This window comes from Dasypus novemcinctus, chromosome 8, assembly GCF_030445035.2.
Source record: "Dasypus novemcinctus isolate mDasNov1 chromosome 8, mDasNov1.1.hap2, whole genome shotgun sequence".
NCBI lineage: Eukaryota > Metazoa > Chordata > Mammalia > Cingulata > Dasypodidae > Dasypus > Dasypus novemcinctus.
The window spans coordinates 96,465,777-96,478,342 of NC_080680.1; the positions used below are offsets into that span (position 1 = coordinate 96,465,777).

Sequence of the window (12,566 nt, forward strand, 5' to 3'; positions counted from 1 at the left end):
AACCTGTTCCCATCATTGTTGATCTCTTAAGCAAGCTGAATTTTGAATGTTTTTTTAAATTTTTTGTACTAACATATGTAACTCAAAATTTCCCATTTTATACACTTTTAGATATACAATTCAGTAATAGTAATTATATTCATTATGTTATGCTACCATCACCCATGTAATTGCCTAAACCTTTTCATCACCCATTCTACAGAAATTCTGCATCCTTTAAGCAATAAGTCCCCATTCCTCTTACCTCTTGCCTTAGTTTGCCAGGGCCACTATGAAAAATACCACAAAACGGGCTGGTTAATTACAGGAATTCATTGGCTCACAGATATGGAGGTAAGAAATTCACAATCAAGCCATCAGCAAGTCTATTGCTTTCTCCCTGCATTCTATGGTGCTCTGGTTCAGGTTTGTCAAAATTCTTGTAGTTCCAAGTCTTCTATGTCTGACTCCTATAAAATAGTGATATATTACCGCTTGTGTCTTCTTCTCAGGATTTCTCTGATTTTGGATTATGAATTTTCCTCTTATAAGGCACCCAGAAATATAGATTAAGGCCCACCCTGATTCAGTTTGGCCACACTTATAGAGGAGTTTAGAAGATCCTATTCACAAATGAGCCTATTTACAAATGACTAACCCACATTATGGTGGGGATCAAATTTAGGAACATAATACAATCTACCACACCCAATGACCCTTAGTAACTGTAATCAAGTGTCTTCTTCTAAGATTTTGTTTATTATTAGTATTTCCTGTAACTAAGTTCATACAATATTTGTCAGCCTGTTTCTGGCTAATTTCTCTCAACATGAAATCTGTATTATAAGTACACAGCAGTATTACTCAAAATTGTCAAAGGGTGGAAGCAGCCAAATTGTTCATCAGCAGATGAATGGAAAAACAAAATGTAGCAAAAACAAACAGTGTCAAAATATTCAGCTGTAAAGAAAAAATGAAGCTCTCACATATGCAACAACAGGGATGAACCTCAATGACATCATATTGAGTGAAATAAATTCGTTGTTTTTTAACCAATATACACCATGACATCCACTAATATAACAAGTTTGTTTTCATTTTCCCCCACTGAATATAAGTTTTTCAAAGGAAAATTGTTTTTGCTTCTGATTTGTGTAAATCTAGAAATATCCACGATCACAGAAAATAATTGTCAAAGAATAAATAACAGGTGTACATTTGGGTTTGCCTTACTTGGAACTCGCTTTTGCTGTTGCACAATAAATGAACATTCATTTTCTCAGTCTAGAATTAAGCAGGCAGGTACAGACTGTCCCCAACCAGTCTCAGAGAGAGAAAAAATATATTTGCATTGGTTTTGCAATTTAATAATGGGACTGACTGTTCTGTGATACTTCAATGGATTATTCTCATAGGCAAAAACGAATTTAAAGACAAGAAAGCCAAAATCTTTCCAATGTATTTCTATTTTAGCAAATCATCAGATGCAATATATTAATGAGCAAATGCATTAAAAAGGTAAGCATTCTGAACTGTTACTTAAACACTTAGAAGTACATTTACTTACTATAACTATAGAAAATGAAAGACAAAATGATGGAGAAATAAAAAATCTGAATGCAATCCTATTTACATGAAAGACATAAACTATGATTTATAACTAAATATCAATTTACAATTTTATGGTATTTTTATAAAATAATATCCAACAAATCTTAAAACTAACTCAACTATAAGGATCCAAATGAAACATTTTTCTGTAAATCAATACAACTATGTCACATTTGAGAATTCTTGTGTTTTCAATATGGTATCAAGAGCTTGAGTAGTTAAAAGAGGTAACATGCACAGAATTCAATCAATTCTGACCTCTAATCTTTGTCTAAAATTGTTTCTTTTCTTATAGAGAGGACATACATTCTTTGTAATATCTTTCTTCAGAAAGAGATGGTTTATATAATTTGGTAGCATAGCAAGTCATTCATATCTTTCCAACAAGTAAGACAGTTCCTAAACCTGATTAGGAATATCATTCTCATACTTGATTGACACAAATGAAACTCATGGGAAATGCCAGACACTGAAGGTTATGAGGGAAAGGGTGAAAAATGAATATACTTAAACCAAATGCAATTGATTATGAAGATTATCACAGAATGCCATGAACCGGCAAGTTTTAAACTCTGATTATTCTAGAAAAATAGGCAGGGAAGCACATTTAAGCAGAGACCAAAAAGAAAAGAGAACATTGAAAAGGACAGGTTGGAGTGTACCACAGACAAGGACAGACGCTGTATTTTGTGCATAACAAACATCTTGAAACTTTTTGCTTAAATAAAAACCATTTGTTTATATCACAATGTTGTGGATTGATAATTTGGGCAAATGCAGAACTCAGATTGATGGTGCTTCTAGTCTGTCCAGGCTCTGAAATCGTAAGCAGGGACGCATGCCTCTGTAATCACCTACCAGATCTCCTAAGTGCTGGTTGATGGCTTCCTGGGGATCTTATTTATACTCCATGTGGTATCTTATCCTCAGGCAGCCTAGCTTGAACTTTTCACATAGTGGCCTCAAAGTCCAACAGATGCTGGAGACTCTACACAGACAATTGAGGCCTTGGAATGGACCTGTTGCAATATCACTTCCAATAAACCCATTAGTCAAAAAATGTACTAGCTTTGCCCAGATTTAGGGGGTGGGGGAAAAGGCTGCACATGTGAAGAAAGGACTGCACAGTGTCCTAGTTTTTGCAATCTACCATAATAACCTACACAACTTTTCATAGAGAAATCACTGGAGGCATCACTAGGAGAATTAAAAAAATGAACAGCTAACTATCACTTGGCAAAAGCAATCCTCCTCCTCAGAAGTATCCCTAGAGCTGATTTCATGTCATATTCAGACACTGAACTAAGAAAATAAGCATATACTTATATTACATTTGCAAAACAAAAACTCACAGACCCACCAGAAATATATATGCAGTTCTATAATCACACAGATATACTTGATCACTGAAAAATTCCTAGCCCATTCTAAAATGTGCTAGTTCCTGGTGAGTTCAGTTACCTTTTCATCCATTTTCCTGAGCCTTCCACTTCTGTTGACAAAACCAGAAACAAAAGATTCAGTGAAAGACAGTGAGCCCACAATCTCTAGGGCTTTACCTTTATGACCTTGAGCTAGAGAGCAATAAGCAGGAGAAGACTTTCTAAACAGGCAGAGAAGACTCAAAAATTCGCTAAGTCAGGGAAATACTCTAGTAGGCTAATTGCCTCTAATTTCCCATCAGACCTTGAGGAGGAGCTTGGGCAAGGGAGACTGGACTATTAGATCTCCAGAGAGTTTGTCCCAATTATGAGGGTCACCCAGGACTTTCCTCTCTGCCTGCATCGAGTTCAAATGGAAAGAATTTTTCAGGGACTCTCCAACTTTGAAGTAGTCAAAGCACTGGGTCAGACAAAACTGAATCTGGATCTGAACAATGCCATTCATTAATTGTTGGCCCTGAGCAAGAAAGCAGCTTTTTTCAGCCTTGTTTTATTAGCTGTGAAGTGCAAAAATAACAGTATTTTCATGTATGAAACTATAATTAAAGTTAAATGAAAAAACATATACTAAATCACTTAAGTACACAATGAAATTCATTCTTACGGTAATTATCTTTGTATCTGAAAAAGTGAAATTACATACATGCACATGCATATGTATATAATTATTGATATTGAATGAATGACCAAATTAATTCACAATTAAAATCATCAGAACTTAGTAACAACCCATGCCATCCCTAAGAAAAACCTAACTTGTCCGTGAAGAACAAGACATTATGTACTCAAATTTCAATAGATCCATCAATTCAATTTTACAACACCTTTGTTTTGCACATTTAGCTGGAAGCTATAGTGCCTGGACTTCTGGCAAGATCTTTCTTTAATTCTAGGACAAGGCCCATTTTTACAGTATCTTTCTCATGGTTCTTTCCTCTCCACTTTACCAAATGTTCAGACCATAACCTCCAGATTAAATCATACATACAAACCACCCTATAATGGAGACATTCTCTTTCCCATGTTACAAGTCGTTAAAATCACCACTAGGACAGAGGTTGTGTACTTACTCCTCACCTCTCTCCCATGACTCAAGAGTCTCACAATATCTGGTCACACAGTAGTGACTCATCAAGTAGCAGGTTGTGAAACCTAACCTCTGACATCCAAACCAAGAGATCACCAGAGGAACCCTTTAGACCAAAACCTAGCTCACAGGCCATGTTATTTCTTCATTTCTGACCTCCTGTGTCAGAGAGAGAGGGAACTAATAGACATCCAGAACACTCTTTTACCATAGTAAACCAATAAACAAAGAACCAGGCTTATTCATTGAAAGTAATATCACAACTCTACAAACAGTCACCCTGAAAATGCTAAAAGGTAAGTCAAGTAAATAATTGACTGGGAAATAATAATCACATAGTAGGGGTGGCAGACTTGGCCCAGTGGTTAGGGCGTCCGTCTACCACATGGGAGGTCTGCGGTTAAAACCCCAGGCCTCCTTGACCCGTGTGCAGCTAGCCAACGTGTAGTGCTGATGCGCGCAAGGAGTGTCATGCCACACAGGAGTGTCCCCTGCGTAGGGGAACCCCACGCACAAGGAGTGCGGCCTGTAAGGAGAACTGCCCAGTGCAAAAGAAAGTGCAGCCTGCCCAAGAATGGTGCCACACACATGCAGAACTGACACAACAAGATGACGCAACAAAAAGAAACACTGACAACAACAGAAGCAGACGAAGAAGATGCTGCAAATAGACACAGGACAACCAGGGTGGGGGGGAAGGGGAGAGAAATAAATCTTTTTTTTTTTTAATTTTATTCATTTTGTAAAAATATTACATTCAAAAAATATGAGGTCCCATTCAACCCTACCACCCCCACCCGACCACTCCCCCCCCAGCAACACTCACTCCCATCATCATGACACATCCATTGCATTTGGTAAGTACATCTCTGGGCATCTCTGCACCTCATGGTCAATAGTCCACATCATAGCCCATACTCTCCCACGTTCCATCCAGTGGGCCCTGGGAGGGTTTACAATGTCCGTTGATTGCCCCTGAAGCACCATCCAGGGCAACTCCAAGTCCCAAAAACGCCTCCACATCTCATCTCTTCCTTCCATTCCCCATACCCATCAGCCACCATGGCCTCTTTTCCCACACCAATGCCACCTTTTCTCTGTGGACCTTGGATTGGTTGTGTCCGTTGCACCTCTATGTCAAGAGGAGGCTCAGATTCCACATGGATACTGGATGCAATCCTCCTACTTTCAGTTGTAGGCACTCTATGCTCCATGGTGTGGTGGTTGTCCTTCTTCAACTCCATGAGAGAAATAAATCTTTAAGAAAAAATAATCACACAGTAAATTTTCTACTAATTGCTAAATGGATATGCTACTTGAAATGTTGGCAAAATCTTTCTAATATATTTTAAATTAGAAATAAGATTTGAGGAGCATTGATGTGGGGTTTATTGATGGGGAATACAAAGAAGGAAGTTCTCCTGGGCAAGCATATAAGGTATATAGATCTGTTCGGATGTTCATTGGGTATTGACACAGAGGTAGAGACTCACACAACAGCTGAGGGAGTGCTGGGTTCCCATCCTGGGGAGCTCTGCCACATCCCAGTGGAAGAGCAACAATTCCCCAAGTGCAGTGGCAATGACCAGTGAAGAAGGATGGTCCAACGATGGGCCCTTGATACTGATGACTATGCTTCTGAGTTTTTGTGCTGGAAATTTGAACTTGGCCTAGTGTTGCAGGGTACTAAGTGTTACCTCCTGAGAGCTTCCATGTTGCTCGAATATGGCCACTCTCTAAGCCAAACTCAGCATATAAATGCATTACCTTCCCCACAGTATGGGACATGACTCCCAGGGATGAGCTTCCCTGGCCCCAAGGGATTACTACCAAGCACCACTAGCAATGCAACTGCAAAAAGGCCTTGAATAAAAGGGGGGGAAGCTAAAGACTAATGAGTTTATATAGCTAAGAGACTTCAAAGTGAGTCAGGAGGTCATCCTAGAGTTACACTTAGGCATGTTTCAGCAGGATCTCATAGGCAGCAGAAGTAGATAACTACCTTAGGTAGTGGTGCTCCTGAGGGCTATGGAGACACAAGGTCCTACAGTCATAGAGATGGCTCCAGAATTTGGTGACTTGCCAGTAGGCCCTACTTTGGAATTTGTGCTCTCCAATGTGATGGAGTTGGAATACACATGCCTCTTCTGTCCCTTTTATTGAACCTGTGGTTGGTGCTGGGGTTGGTGTATGTCCAGGAGACTTGAATCTCTGGGCTGTCCATGTGCCCAGCTATGCTCTGATCCTCAGTGGAATTGCAGCTCCTACTCTCCAGTTCATTGGACTCACCCAGGACAACTAACAAGGAGGTGAGGATGGACAACCACCACACCAAGGAACCAAGAGTCTACAACTGCAAGCAGGAGAATCCCATCCATCAGCCATGTGAGATCGAAGCCGCCTCTCAATTAAGAGGTGGAGTGGGCATCACCATCCCAAAGTCCTCAGGACTGGGGAATAAAATATGGACTAGAGTGGACTTACAGGTATTCTACTATAGAATTTTTCTGACTCTAGCAGTGTAAGAAATTATATCACTGATGTGGAGACAGTGGCCACTGGAGGTGCTGAAGGCAGGGAGAGGGAAGAAGAGGTGTAATATGTGGGCATTTTTGGGTCTTGGAGTTGTACTGAATGATATTACAGGGACAAATGCAGGACATCATACATCCTGCCATAACCCATTGAATGGACTGGAAGAGAGTACAAATGACAATGTAAACTATAATCCATGTGGGGTACCAGTGCTCCAAAATGTATTCATCAAATGCAATGAGTGTGCCACACTGATGAAAAGATTGTTGATGTGGGAGGAGTGGGGTGTTGGGGTGTGTGGCATATGGGAATCTCCTATATTTTTTTAATGTAACATTTTGTGCAATACATGTATCTTTTAAAAATAAAAAAAAATATTTTTAAAAAGAGTGGTGTCTTGAATTATTTCACTATAATTGCATGTATGTCTACTTTTCCTTTCAGTGCTATGAGTTTTTGCTACATGTGTTTTGAAGTTCTGTTAATAGGATTGTAAATGCTTAGAATTATTATGTATTATTGATTAATTGATATAGCTATCATTTTGAAATGATATTCATTATGCCTGAAAATATTTTTGCTATGAAATATACTTTGCCTGGATATTAATGTTCACAATCCAGACTTTTTATCAGGGTTAGCATGATACATCATTTTCCATTTTTTCACTTTTTCGTCTTCATTCTTTTATACTAAAAGGTAAAATGTATCTCTTATGGTAACTGGTAGGTACCAAGTATCTGATTTTTTGACAAGGTTATGCAGGAATAACACCTTGGATGGAGTTCAGTAAATCAAAAAACAGTGCTTGGCATTTCTATAAGAAATGTTATTTATAATATTAGTCTTATATCCCTTCCCATGCCAGAAATCCCTTGGGTTTCCTTGAATGTGACTTATCAGTGACAGTAGCTAATTGATAAATAATTAAATTACGTAGATAAATAAGGGCTTATAATATTCCTACAGAGCAAAGGAAGCATAATTATTAGTTTTTTTTAATGTCAAGGGTCAAGTATTACTTTAAGTTATATGTTTTTTATATAGTAATATATTACTTAATATATATGTACTATATATTTTATATATATAAATATATATATATAAGTTTAAATGGCAACACAACCATAAAGCTGGTATGTCTTGGAAATAGCAAAAAACTCAGTGGGAAAAAAAGAAACTCTAAATTATATACAATAGTAGCTAAGGGTGATATTGAAAAACAATCTTATTTAATATGACTAAAGAGTTAACTGCCATTATCTATTGCTTATTTATTCAGTGTTATAAATAACACTTATATAGAGACATGAAGGTATGTTTAAAAATGAAACATCATGAAAAAATAGTTTTTCAATTTCATATGAAACTTAAAGAATAAGTTTTGTTCAATATGGAATGCACTTGCATTTGTTTATATAGGAATCTAAAATCGATTTAAATTTTGTCTTTTTGGTTTTTATTCCCCCACCCCCCCCCCCCGCCCTCTTTGCGGCTTGCTTGCTGTCTGCTCTCTGTGTGTTCTGTGTGTCTGTATTTACTTTCATTTATTCCCCCCTTATGGCTTGTTTGTTGTCTGCTCTCTGTGTCCATTTGCTGCATGCTCTGTGTTTTTACTTGTCTCCCTTTTTTGTTGCATCTCCACGGGGCTGGCCTGCCAGCCCACTCCACAGTACCCGGGCCAGCCGCTCTCCACAGCATGAGGGCAAGCCTGCATTCACAAGGAGGCCCTGGGATTCAAACCCAGTCCTCCCATATGGTAGACAGGAGCCCAACTGATTGAGCCACAGCTGCTTCCCTGTCTTTTGTTTTTAAAAAAGGAACAGCTGATGCACCATGCAAGGTTGCTGTATATTTTGCTTGCTCAAAATGAGCATTCTCAGGTGAGGTCTGTTTGTTCTTACCAAAGTCTACTATGATTCCTTATAAGATGTACTGACCCAATTGTAGAAAGTCTATTTTGAGAAGGAGTCTGATGGCAGCATCTGGATGAGGCACAGGGACAGGTTCTGGAAGAGGGAGGGGAAGAACCCAAATCCTTATGAAGGATGACTTGCAGGTGTTAGATTTTAAGGGGTATCCAATGACTTTTTCCAGGCATTCAACTAAAGAGCCAGCAGAATAAAAATCCCTCTTCATTTCTACAAATTTGGTATATATTTATTTGGGGAGATCTGCAGGATCCACAATACAGTTCTGAGACTAAAACCATTAATACCAACCCAATCTTTGCTGAAGGTTTTGGTATTTGCTTGGAAATGTAAAAATAAATGCTGCAAAGTCCTGACCTCAGCAATTCCCAGGTAGCAATAGATCATCCAGGTGGGTTCCATTTCCACCTATAATGAGGCTTGGACCGCAAGGGTTTCGAGGACCCGCCCTCCTTTCCTGGGTCCAGGGAACACCATTCCATGTGGGGTGAGAGAGTCTTCTCAGTGCATTGTTCATAGCCAATGGCATAAAGGCCCGGGCCCGTAGGACAGCCTCCTGGCAATAAATACTGAAAGACTTGTCCAGGGAGTTGGTTGGAGTGGGCAATAGGTGTCCAGTCAGTTTCCATGTGCAGCTCCAGGCACCTAGCTTCACAAATAGTGAGCTCTAAAAATCTGTAGTAAACATTTTTCTAGTTCATTTTCTGCACTCTGGTGATAACGATCCATCCCTCTGGTTTCTCCGAATTGAAGTATTCCTGAAGTCGTTTGCCAGTGGCACCTGGGACCTGATCTCAGCATAATGATAACAGATACCCTCTTTCCAACAGGTGTTACAATCAATGCCAAAATGGTCAGTATTAGAAAGGTGAAGCCTTGAAAAGTCTGTCCAACTTTGAAATAGTTCGCACTCCGTTTGTACCGGTTTCAAAACCTATACAATATTCTTCATGATTCTTCTCTGTGCTTCTTCAGAAGACATTTGTTTTCTCTTTAATGTTCTCTTTGTAACAGGTATGTCATCCTGATGCGCTCCCAGCACTGGGACAGGATCCACTCTTATCCTACCTCGGCCAAGGCCGGGACACGCATTTGTAATGGCAGACCCCAGGACATGGGGCGGAACACAGTTCAGCTCACTCCAGCTGCTGGTTCTGCACCTCCACAGCCTCGCACTGCAATGGACACCGTATCTTGACCTGTGTCCACGACATAGGAGACCCAGGACAAAGTGGCGCTGCAGTCCCCAGTCCCAGACCAAGACCCCTGGACGCCACTGCCTTCGAGCCTGGGCACTGCCCAGCGCAAACCTGGAGGCACCCGAAGCGAAGATGGGTCGGACACTGTCACTCAGGCCACCAGGCGAGCCCAGGGAGAGCGCCTCCATTTTCTGAATTTTTGCAGCGAAATAGCAGACAGTGCTGAGCTACAGGGTGTAGCAACTTCCCTGGTTATTAGCTTTAAGGTACAATTAGTACCCTTGGGTTTTATAGGTATAGGTACGGCTATAAATAAAATGTTTCCTCCACTCTAAAATGGTTTCAAGGACTAATTAGACATCTGACCAAGCAAACTGGCAGTGCAATCTTTCTCAAAACTGCAGAAAAGAGCTAAAGGTTGCAATAACCGAATGAGTGCCAAACCAAGAAAATGCAACATCAATAAAGGTATGAGTTGCTTCTGTCACCTTTGATGGACCCTACCTTACCTCAGCCCCAGTATGATGTAGAGCTTGCCACACTCCCCATGTGGGTTACTGGCCCTGTTCCAGAGGGAGCAGAGGACCCCTAAACACATTACTGGGGTACCTGTAAGTTGGTGCCAATTTTTGGTTTGCAGTCTAAAATGCACAGATACGGTACTTCTCTCTAGCTTGTCTTTTCAGAAATTGCCTTGTTGGTAGAAGCAATTGAGTACAAATAAAGCACTGGAAGAAACAAGCAAGTCAGAGAAAGCCAGGCAAAGGATTACCTGCTTTAAGTCATACAATAGAGCACCCTGGAAGGGGCCAGAATCTGTTTCACAGGGAGCAGGCATGGCACTGAGATCTTTGAAATGAGGGAATTTCTAAGACAATGGGTGTATACATGAAATATTCTCCTATAAAAAGAAATGAAGATTTAATACATGCTACAAGGTTCATGATATTTGAAGATATCATGTTGAGTTAAATAAGCAAGACACATCTGAACAAATAGTGTATGATCTCAATGATATGTAAAATTAGAATATACAAATTTATAGAATTTGAAACTAGAATACAGCTTAAGAGTGGACAAGTATGGTAGGAAATGGAGAGAGAATGCTTCAATAATAGTAAGTTTCTATTTGGAGTGATGAAAATTTTTTTATTATGGATGGTGGTGATAGCAGTACAACATTGTATAATAAATGTATTAATACAACTGAGTTATGTGATTGTATGTGGTTAAAAAGAGAAATTTTAGATTATATATATGTTACCAGAAGAAAAATGTTTAAAACCACAGAACTGTATAACACTACCAGGGAGCATTAAACTGAACTAAGGGATTGATAGTATAATTTTAGTAATATGATTTCATCAGTTGTAAGGCAGTGGGAACTCTGTGCTTACTGCATAAATTTCTGGTATACCTACAATTTTTCTAAATAAGAAAAATGAATAACTCTTAGTTCCCTTGTAAAGTTTTCTAGACATTTACTATAATAAAGAATGAATAAACAATAAGATGCTATCCTTGAAAAGGTAAAATCAGATGGAGAAGGAAGAAAAACTGGAGATATTCTCAGTAAACTGATTGACCAGAAAATTAGCAACTTGGCCACACTTGATAATATTCCCTTAAACAAGTCACTCGGGGCATTAGAGAAAATAATGGATTCTCCAAGAACTGTGATGTCATCTGTGTAGAGTGTCTCTATAAGTTTTGCCAGTTTTTTTTCCTTGGCATTTCCAGTTAAGGCAGATTTCCATATTATAATTGTTCAGTGAGGATGGTGGTGAACCCACCTCTAAAAATAGTTGAGAGATTAAATGAGGGAAAACACATCACATACTTAGATCATCTAGCATTTAATAAGGCCTCATTAAATATTAGTTATTTCATTGTTAGTATTTAGAGTCTCATGGCTTTCTACTGCTTAGACACACCTTCACCTTTGGTTTCACAGTCATAATAGCTCAGCAAAATTCTGTTATCCAAACAGAAAATTAGAAGTAAACCTTGACTTTAGCTTTCTTTCCCACTGCTATAAATTCATCAGCAACTCTTGTTAGTTCTTCCAACTGCATAGCCTCCTCCACTGCTACCAGCATAGACTGAATGACCACCATTTCTTAACTGCTCTATTGTAATAGCTTCTCAGCTGTTCTCCCTCCTTCTACTCATGACCTGTTTCCTACTGTCTACTCTGAATACTGCAGACAGCATGATCCTTTGAAAATCTCAATTATGTTGTTCATCTGCAGCAAATCTTCCAAGGTCCTCACTAATAATTTGAAGGAAAAATCAAACTACAAATCTTATTAGACCTGGACACCTGATAGTTCTAAAATTGTCTTTGGTTGCTTTTTTACCTCCTCAATTCTGTTATGTCATCTAATCTGTGTTCTTTTCCTGGAGACTAGCTGGAGAATAGATGGAGAATTACCCTATCTCAGCAACTTTGCAGTTGTTGAACCCACTTCCTAGAATATTTTACTTACAAATATCATCATGGCTCACTACCTTGACCCATTTAACACTGGATGGTTTGAAGCTATATGGACCCCAGAAAATCATGATCTTAATGGTAACCCATCCCTGTGTGTGTAAACCTATTGAAAGTAGGACCTTTTGATTAGGTTACATCAGTAAAGTGTGACCCAGAGAGGGACTAATCTTCTTACTGGAGTCCTTTAAAAAGAGAATGACTACCATTTATGTCAATGTAATATGACTGATTTAGAAAACAATTTCCAACATGAACAATACAAACATCTTGGAAAGATTTTGGCTT

General features: G+C 39.1%; 1 pseudogene; it reads right to left on the reverse strand.

Annotated features, from left to right (window-relative positions):
* Positions 1–8,577: 8,577 nt before the first annotated feature.
* Positions 8,578–9,972, reverse strand: LOC101411668 (myb/SANT-like DNA-binding domain-containing protein 2 pseudogene; annotated as a pseudogene).
* Between the last annotated feature and the right edge of the window lie 2,594 nt (positions 9,973–12,566).